General features: G+C 34.3%; 1 long non-coding RNA gene across 1 annotated transcript; it reads right to left on the bottom strand.

Annotated features, from left to right (window-relative positions):
• Positions 1-3,279, bottom strand: LOC135137483 (uncharacterized). Its single transcript, XR_010281819.1, has 5 exons — positions 3,225-3,279; positions 2,687-2,934; positions 638-2,247; positions 262-587; positions 1-201 (listed from the first exon to the last, which is right to left on the bottom strand). It is a non-coding gene; the product is annotated as an uncharacterized LOC135137483 (long non-coding RNA).
• Positions 3,280-10,746: the final 7,467 nt, after the last annotated feature.

The following is a 10,746-nucleotide window of genomic DNA, read 5'->3' as shown; positions in this document are numbered from 1 at the left end:
TAAGTATATGACAACGTTGTGGCGATCTGAATTTTGAAATTAATTCCAACGAATTGCACAAATTTTAATTCAAGATGATTCTTCGCGATTACGTTTTCGTTTTTCGAGATCTTGCCTCTAATTTTCTTAAACTTTACGTAACCTATTGTAAGCTTGCGTTTTCTCAATTAATCTTCGCTTTTTTTCTGAGGGTATTATTCTCTTTAAAAAATTTGTTTAGTTTATCAAATGATTTGATTTTTAACAATTTGTTTAACTTACCAATGAATTTTTCCAAAGTCGAATTAATCTTGATCATGACAGTTGCAGTGTTCTTTGCCAGTCTGCGAAAAATTTACTTTTCACTGCAAACTGCATCATACAATGTCAAAACGTCAAAATATCCAAGCCGATAGAGAACACTTTTTGTTTGATATAATCAATTCCTCCATAACCCCTGCTGACTAATAATTCCATTACCTATTAGCGATACCTTTAGAGATGGAGGTCGCCGCTGTTTTAGGTAGCCACAAATGGAAACGATGCTAAGAAAACTAGTCCCATGCACAAAATGGTTACTCCGCCTCCGATAAACAACATAGATAATCCTACAACTGTTTCGTCAATTTGGTGTACAGTGTTTGATGTTCAAACCTACATTTGCAAGGTCCGCCGTCTCAGCAACGGGAGAACATTTTGCCACATGGAGTGTCGTACATCATCAGGCTCAGATTCTAGAAATCTGTAGATATTCTAGCTTCGATGACCATGATCTTGTCCTGCAGGCTTACATTCAGCTCTTTGATATTTTCTAGCTGCAAATTCAAGCAACACAATCTTGACAGAAGGTGTTTTAAGAAAATTTTGTCTTGTTCTTTTGGGATTAGATTGCTCATAAAGCTAGAATTTATTTAATCTTTTATGTATTGTATTTCTTTTTCTATTGGGATTCTTGGCTTCTTTAAACTCGTTTATAGACTTGGTTTCTCAAGACTTGTTGAAAATGTCACGATATAGTTCCTTCCTTCTTCGATTTCGCCCTGTTCCAAGTAGAAATCTGCCAGGTCAAAGGCTTAATAAGGATTGTGATTGATCTCTCCACGGAAAGACGTCTGAAACATAAAACGCCCAAAATTGTCTCTCCGAACATATACGTATTTTTTCGAATTAGGAAACTGCAACTGTTCTCTGTACAACTTAGCGAACAATGCGTACAAAGTATCTTTAAAATATAGCTCTTTAACAAAATTCTTTCCCATTTTTTCTGACCTTTTCACTTCAACGTAATCCCTGTCATCCTTGATTGAGCCATGTAAACCGCCGTTTCTTTCTACAATTTTGTCTGTTTTAAAATTTGTCACCCTGCCTGCGATATTTGTAGTTAATAGATATTGCCGACTTTAACCCTTTCTTGCGTTTCGGCAGCGCGTTCTTCTCGATAATAAAGTCGAACTCTAAACTGCTCATCTACCAAAAACTGTAGGTTGTATTCGACAGTCATTAGATCTTCTTCTGATTCGAAAACAACTAAGTAGCTCTACCGTCATCGATGAACGAAAGGATTTCCACAGTTATTCGATCAGTCCATTCGTCATCCTCGACTACGATTCCCGGAAGTTCGCGAAATTGTTTTGCTTTATACGTTGGAATTTTAACGAAATAGATGTGGTATATCCTAAAAAGAAGGTCTTGTTCAGCTTCAGAACCGAGCGTACCTATCATTCCATATATATGTACGTGTTCATATATGTTAACGTAGCCGAGGTTAGAAAAAAAACTAGTCGTGAGCGTTTCGTAGGTGAGCTCAATATTTTGCTTGAATTGCACAAATTGATGCAATCCTTTACTCCCAACTGTGTTCATCATCGCTACACCTGTATTTTGATGCTCGATTAGTGTCATTTTTTTCCTCTATTTTCGTCCATTATCAGACGATATTGTATATGCTCATGACATTGATATTTCGCGTGTAGCGCGCTTGTAAGTTGCGTCTCTAGTTGGCTAGTTACGTACTCCTTTAGATGTTTTGGTAGGAACAGGATGTTCATCGGTTCGGTTTCTTTGATTTTTCCTTTAAAGATTTTATTTTTGTCATTGGATTTGTCTTCCAGATACTCCTCGTAAAGGATCTGAACCTCCTCGGTGGGATTATTCAACACAAATGATTTGATTTTCTATTTCGACTCGTCAGCGTACACCTCTACTTGGCATTCTAGACACTTATCGAAGTTTTTGGTTCAGTGAGGCAGCCCCTTTGGCGTTTAGTTTCTACAACAAAAACAATATTTTACTGATAAGTATAAACAATTTGAAATTATTGTCAGCTTAGGTGCATGACATAGCTGAAAATTAAAATTAAAAATTTATTAAAAAAAAAAATGGTTAAACAGAAAAGAGAAACGAACATATTTATTGAATGCTTAAAAAAGTGCTTGACATGAACCTCTTCAAACTCTTAACGGGAATAAAACCTGTTATTTTTTTTATTTCAACTAAAAGTGTTCGGGAAACACGGTTTGCACATAATAAGGTCCTTTATATTATTTTACCGATTTTGTCAAATTATTTGTTTTTTGCTCTTTTTGCATGTGAAATTTTTCACTAGTGATTACTGTAACAATGTCCACAGAGCTGTTAGTGAAAACTATCACAACTGTCTGGTTCAGAACTTCATTAATCACTAACAAGAAAACCCACTAATACTTACTTCGAGTGATATTAGCATCTAGCATCACGTTATGTCGAAACTGTGTGGTTGGTGATTTTTTGTCTACTGGAAACAATTTTGAGACAAAGGTCTGAAGATATAAATTTTCAACTATAGATGAGTCTGTTGCAACAGTAAAAGACGCTGTTGTTTCATTAACGGTAGGTAGCTAAGTATTTATTTACATCGTGAGCAACGCTATTTTTGTTGATTTTTGTCCTATGCAGCCAAAAGTTAAAAACGAAAATCTGAAATTCAGAAATTGTTAGCTATAGATTAAAAACTTACCACAAACGACTGTTCTGAACAAACCAAATTGGCTAAAACTAACCTACGGATGAGTTCTAATTTAAGGAAACTAGCTATGGAGAAAACTACGCCGTTATAAGGTGAGAAATTAAGTCAAAATTGTTTGGAATTTTTTTAGGCAGTGTTGGTTCAGTGATGAAAAGGACTGACTGACCAAGAACATTTGTATTAGAAATGACAACTACGTTTTGCGCATGGGACAACAACCTACTTTAATACACAGCCTTACCGAATATTTGTTAGAGTTAGAAACTGGTACTAGAAATTTTGAAATTACATAAATCTCTTAAAAAATTTAATAAGAAACGTCAAAGTTTACCATGGCTACGATTGTAGAATAGATAGGTTGATACACTAGCATTAATATCCGTATATCCCTGGTCAGCAACGCTAATTGCCGATCGGATCGCCTGGTTTTAGAGGACCAAGAGACTCCACTGGTGCTATGGACCACGACCTATTATAGTAACCAGTTATTAATTGATTTGTACTAAATTTCATTGTTTTTTACTCATTTTACGACTCCCTGTTGAGTTTTACCCGAAACGTCCAGATTTTTGGAAAAAAAGTCAAAATTATAAAATAATATTTTGCAATTTAATTTTGAATATACAAAACCGAGTTCTGAATGAAATCTCTCAGATGTTTTAAAGTTATGATAAGCATAATAAACTTTTAAACAAAATAAATTCACTTATCCCCTTCAAAAAATTGATGACGTCAGCTCAAAATTTTGTACGATTGATTTTGTCTATGTATTAAGAAATCTCATGCACCTAGATGGTTAAATGCTAACCAAAATTTGGATAATCATCCCTACTAATAATTTGATGACGTCATTTCAATGAATGGTATTTTAAAATGATTTGATTGTTACACACAAAAATATATTTGTAGTGTCCGAATCCGCTTTCAGTTGTTTCGCTAAACGTTCAAATTTTCACAAAAAAATTTGCAAGGTTGTGGTGACCGAATTTGAATCAAATTTTCGCGCTGAAATTAATTAACAGCGGCGCAAAATCACATTTGAATAATTTCCGATGATGACACAGTTTTCTCCCAACATGTGTACCTAATTCTTGCGGCCTTTTAATCGGAAAAAAGTGCGGACTTTCGTTCAACACGTGATCTAGATTAGTTTTGTTGTTTGTAAATTCACCAATCAAGTTAGTTTTTTTAATCGTCAGCTAGTGCTAACATAATTTAACAATCAGGATTATTTAAATAAACCACTTGCTAGAAGATTTCATGAAATTCGCTTAGTCAGGGTAACAATTCTTTGTTTAGCAAATTACGAATAAGTTTCTGGATGCATATACGTAAGTGTTACATTATAACAATAATTCTTCACACAAGATTACTAATAGTTCATTTACGGCAGTTAAACTAACTAATTCATACCGCGAACTGACGGGGGGTTAAAATGATTTCTTCCCTTAGGCGGTTATCATCGTTATTATCATCGTTATCATGATTACATCACTGAGGCATGTCCTCACAACGCTAAAGATTGATTACATCATCGAGGCATTTCCTCGCTACGTTAGAATTTACATCATAGAGGCATTTCCTCGCAACGATAAAATTTACATCACCGAGACGCTTTTTCCTCGCAACGATGACTGGATATTTTGTGTTTATTTATTATGTGTTTTGTTGGGGTAACCAGTTCGCGGTATTCTAAACTCTCAAAGTAAATTGTTTTTAAGTAACCAATCACTTGGATTATGACATAATTTGGCATAGAAACATTTTTTTTTCAAGGCCATAAATTCACTAGAGAGTAAATGGCGCAAGTGCGTTGATGTAGGCTAGGGGGTGATTATATAGAAAAATAAAATTATGCACAAAATCGTATGTCTTTTGTTTCATAGTCAGGTAGATAATATATTTAGTGGCCCTCGTACTATAGCCTTCGACCAAGTTTCTATTGATCAAATTAAGAACCCCATTTTCTAGAAAATGTGGGAATAACTCACGTTTTTATTTAATTATGATCAAATAAAAATAATAATCAACATTCAAAACTCACTCAAATTAAACAAATTTCTACGTGACATTCTTTCGATGTATAAACATAAACAATCGAAGTTAAGGCTGTACGACACCGCGAGAAAATTTCATCTCCGGGAAATATGCAACTTGTAAAACAACCACGTTATGATAGCTGCCACTCATCTCTAATGGTTAAAATCGTTCGCTTCGTTAACAATAATTTTATTACTGCTATTGTAAGCTGGGCACAGTGACGTAAGTAGCACCCCAGCAGACCCCTCAATGCGGGGGGGCGCAGACTGTAACTTTACCGATATATTTTTTTAAAATGTGCAAAGGAGTAAGTACATATTTATATTACTTTTTAAATTTGGTGTATGGGGGCGCTTACTACATATAAACTGCGGGGGGGCGCAGTGGAAGTTAGCTACGCCACTGGCTGGGCAAGTGTAGTTCTCGGCTTGAAGGTACAGCAGGGTAGGGAACTAAATTATTATGAAAGAAAACAAACAATATTTCTTAGCTTACGCTCGGGAAGTAAAAACGCAAAAACACATCGATTAGTATATAACAATTGCCATTTTGTAACATTTGTTTCAAAATTTTTGAGCCATTTTTGACAGATGTATGACGTCATCGATAATTTTTTTAAATAGCACCTCCTATTTTTTAGCATACTCACTAGTCCTATAAAAGAGAAATTTGTGATATGTGGTTTAACCTAATTTACTGTCATAAAAAATGAAAAAAAGCCAAATGTGTGTTCTAAAATAAATTAATAAATTCATTGTCAGACTCTAATGAGATCTTTACTTGCAATACACGTAAGAAAAAAATGTTTGTTCATATACATAATTCTCCGACCATAATTCTTACCACAATTCTTACTCTTATTTTTAAACTCCTGTTTCCTCAAAAACTGTATGTGTACATTTTCTGTAAGTAGGTAGAAAAGCAAAATTTGCAAGAATATTTTATTGTAGGTAGCTTGGTAATCTTACGTTTTTCCAACCCAAGTTTAGTGGTAAATGGTCATCGAATTGTTGACATAGGGTTATAAAACTTGTTCATTCACTGTTGCTGGCATAATTAATGAAACACGTTTGTTTTCAAAAGTATTTTTATTTAGATATGTAAAATTGTCGTTTGGTAGAAAAATTTAGCACAGAAAATTGCAATATAATTATTTAAAATTCAGAACTGCTATTGTGGAGGCAATAAAGCATCGCAAAAATGAAAATGTTCCTTTTCTCCAAAAAGTAGAAAATTTAAAAGCAGATATTTTAAGTTGCGCCTCATAGTCTTGTCTAAAATTTGGACAAATTGAAAATCCAATAGAATATTCCAACTTTTTGAATAGTGATTTATATTCTCATTTTATGGCAGCGTTAAGAAGAATAGCAAATTTATCAAACAGCCGTTTATATGACGTCGATAAAAATCCTGTTGAATCATTTAATTCCATATACCTAGACAATAAATTTGTGAGGAACAAAAGAATTAACTTTTCATTAAGGGGTTCCTACCTGGGAAAATGCTTTGCTGCTGCAGTAAACTATAAAAACAAGAAAACATTTTATTTAAGTTACTGCAAAATATTTTAGGAGTAAATTATGTAGGCACCTACACAATAAAATTTTCGGAAAATGTATTTAAAAAAAATTAGAACGAAAGACAAAATTAAAAATATTCGTGTTGAGCATACGAAAATCAAATTGTAGAGAATGAAATTGTTGACATGCTTGCTGAAGAACATGAGAAAATTAAAGCAGATTTTTTGGACGATATTAATAAAACCAATGTTACAATCATTCCACATATATAACAGGTCAACGCGACAATGATGAATGGAACAAGCATACTCGTAGAAACAAGAGACTAATAGCTAGCACTTTTGGTACAGTGACCAAAATGAAACTTACGACTAATACAATAAATAGATTAAAGATTTATTAAATAAAGTTGGTCGTTCAAAATTTAAAAAACTGCCCAATTCACTCCAATGGGGTAATGACAACGAAGAAGTAGCAAGAGAAAAATTTATACAATCTACAGGTGAACCAATTTTTTTTTATAAAGGAGGTTGGATGCAACATTAGTTGCATACTTCTAATGCATGAACAAAGTATAGATATCATTATTATCATTCAGAAGGGACAACTCACTATTTTTACTGACCCGTTTTCATGGATAGTCGTTTGTCTTGTGAGCATATGAGGGCGCGCAACGCAAGGTACTTCTCTTTCTTACACATTGTACTGCGGTACTTTGATGATCTAGTGACTTTAATGTGAAATATTTGAAATTTGGCAGTTTAGTTGCATGGATTTTGATGATTTAAGGCTGATCTGCCGGTGTAATTATTGCAGTTAAGTGTAATTTTCACAGAGACATTTTAAAAAGCATTGTTCATGTTTTGATAGGACCATTGTTTACTGTTTAATTTTCTTGTAAAAAATTAAATGTACGTATATTAGCGTTTTCTAATAACGTTGAATTATACAACCATTTACAGTCATCATGAAAAAGAAATTAATGAAAAGTAAAATTCTAATCAGAGAAGCGGGGCCAAATCTAAATTTCAACACAGCATCTCTGTTATAGGGCGCTTAATTCATTATTTATTATAATAGTGTGATAACCCAAACTTCCCGCCTTAAAATTTTGACCTTGAAACAGTTTGAAAGGCCCGCGAAAAATTCAAAAAAATTCAAAGTTTGGCCTTGGCTATGATCGTCTAACAAATGAGAACCTACGTTGTGTGTTTTTTTTTTTTTGCTTTTGAAAAATGGCGGGAAGAAGTTCTTTCATACAAGTGCATACACTGTCGAGAGCGCAAGAAATAATTAACAGAAATTGTTTTGGAGGGGGGGGAAACGGCACCACCCTCACAGGGGGAAATACGCTGCGAAGATTTACCCCTCAGCGCAAAAACCCCCTTGGTTTTATTCCCGGACGACATTTTATTACATTTCAAACACCTTAAGATATGTGAAAGAAAAACACTCGCGAATTGACTGAAAGAAAAACACTCGCGAATTGACTGGAAGAAAAACACTCGCGAATTTACAGACATACACATACGAAAAACGAACAAACGGAAATTCTGTACATCTGTTTGGAATCAATGCAAATATTGGAATATCACAAGTTTAATAAAACAAAGCAAAAACCGAATCAAGTAACTGGATGCAAGTACACAAGTTATTACAGGCGTGTGGCGGCCGACCTCTTTTCCCTTTTTTTTGTTACGGCAGTTAACAGGAGCACAAGAAAAGTACCCCTGGAGCGTTGTGGCATAAGCGGAGTCTGAGCTACCGGTCTGGAACTGTTCTCCCCCCGCGACGGTGATTCTATCTATCGCAAAGCCTACCCCACACGCATATCCCATGACGAACTTTGCCCTGCGGAACTAGGCCATTACGGTCGTCCAACCCGCAAGAGATCTAGGCTATGTACAGGAGCCTAGAAATTTACATATTTTACATTTTACATTTACATTCAATCTCTTATAACTCTGATGTTAACAACAACTGAACAAGTGTTAAAGTTTCAAAGAGCAATAAACAACATTTAAATTCGCCATACAATCTTGTGAAATCTTAAACAACAAATAATTCTTATGTGGGATTAAAGTTGGACATCAAATAATTTATATGATAGAAAACATTCATCAACAAAGTATTTACAAAACAAAACTTAGCAAGGATTTATGAGACGAAAGATCTGGTGTGAAATAAACTTGTACAAATAGAAATGTTATGTGAGGTTAGAACTGTAGAACATGAAATTTACGTTCAATTAAATTTATACAACAAATAAAATTACTGAGGTTAAGATTGTGAGATTAAGAAATATAGTATGATGTGAAAAATTGCAGAGTTAACATAATTTACAGGAGATTAATATTTGCCACACTTTATCAACGGTTCAAACAAAGAGTTTACATTATGCCAAATTATATCATGATCTAAATGATTGGTTACTTCAAAAATAATTTACTTTGAGAAGTTAAAATACTACGAACTGGTTACCCCAACAAAACACATAATAAACAAATACAAAAATATCCAATCATCGCTCCGAGGGAAAAAGCGTCTCGGTGATGTATCCAAAATCGTTGCGAGGAAAAAGCGTCTCGGTAACGTAAATTTTCTGTAGCGTTGGGGGCATGCCTTAATTAATTAATCAATCTGGCGTTGCGAAACATGCCCCGATGAATTAATCGTGATAACGATGATAACCACCTAAGGGGAGAAAATATCATAACCCCCCGCCAGTTCGCAGTATAATGAACTTGTTTAACTGCCGTAAATGAACTATTAGCAATCTTGTGTGAAGAATTTAGAAGTGTTATAATGTAACACTTACGTATATGCATCCAGAGACCTATTCGTAATTAAACATAAGGTGTTTTTCCTGACTAAGTGAATTTCATGAAATCTTCTAGCAAATGGTTAATTTAAATAATCCTAATTGTTAAATTGTGTTTGCTCTAGCTGAGTATTAAGAAAAAGTAGCTTGATTTGTGAATTTTCAAACAAAGAACAGATTCACAACACGTGTTCGCGTCCGACCGGAAGTCTGCAATTTTCGATTTAAAAGGGCGCAAGAATTTAACACGCGGGTTGGGGACAACTGTATCATTATGAAAAATACGTTTGATCGTCGTTAAACAAAGGCTTCCTCCCGTTTTATTAACTACCAAACCAACTAATTTAAACCTAGTTCTTACCACGTGGTCACACACACACAGCCACATTCATAATGAATCTACCATGCGGTTTTTCTACCAACCCTCTAACTGAAATTACCCTAGCGCTACGTGCTGCCACCTACTCAGAGATCATGCAAACTAACTCCTAAGCGCTACGTGCATTAGACCATCCATGCATATTTGGTTGCCTATGTTTAAGGATTTCCTTTTTGTGATTGAACTCTTTTTTTTTTTTCAAATTAAAATTATTCAAATGTGATTTCGCGCCGCTGTCAATTAATTTCAGCGCGAAAACTTTGATTTAAATTCGGTCACCACAATAGATTGTGTGGTTTCTAAGATCAACTAGTTACAAAGTGTTATTGTTATTAGTATTACACTATTTTAAATTCTTTTCCAACAATTCATTTGCACAAAGTGTAGTAAATTGTGTACACGAATCAATTTTAAAATGAAGCGTTTGTGATACTTTTTAAATTGGGTAGCGACATCTAGAAATATTTTGTGCAACGACCACCGCTGACGGCTTAAAATTCGGGTAAGAAAGATGAAAGGCGCCGACACGAGTTGTCCCTACTGATTGATCTCTATACTGTGGCATAAATGTGTGTTTTTTTAAAACTGGACACAGAGATTAAACCCATACAGAGGGTTAATAGTGTCCCGGTATATTTTCGTTGAAAATTGTTCTTTTTTTATAAAATCTAATTGCTAAAGGCTGCTTTGAGGCCCTTGGTTACTATTAAAAAACCGTTAACGGCGCCGACCGTAAAAATTAAATCACAATAATGAATACAATAATCTAACATAAGTTATGATATAACCAATTAAAACCGAAATGCATAACACTTTTAATAAACAACTGTTAACAATGACAACGTCCTGCTTACACTTAATCATTCAGTTTTTTTCAACAGTTTTGAAATTAAAAATTAATATGAACCTATGGCAAGTACATTACAAAAACCATTGTCCAATTCACTACACCTACACTGCTTTTATGTAGATGAATGGATAAAATAACAAGAATTTCATCAAC

The sequence above is a fragment of the Zophobas morio genome, unplaced genomic scaffold (genome assembly GCF_036711695.1).
Source record: "Zophobas morio isolate AGI-343-1 ecotype UQ-CSIRO unplaced genomic scaffold, CSIRO_AGI_Zmor_V1 ptg000029l, whole genome shotgun sequence".
Taxonomy (NCBI): Eukaryota; Metazoa; Arthropoda; class Insecta; order Coleoptera; family Tenebrionidae; genus Zophobas; species Zophobas morio.
This window is presented reverse-complemented; position numbering and strand designations above follow the sequence as displayed.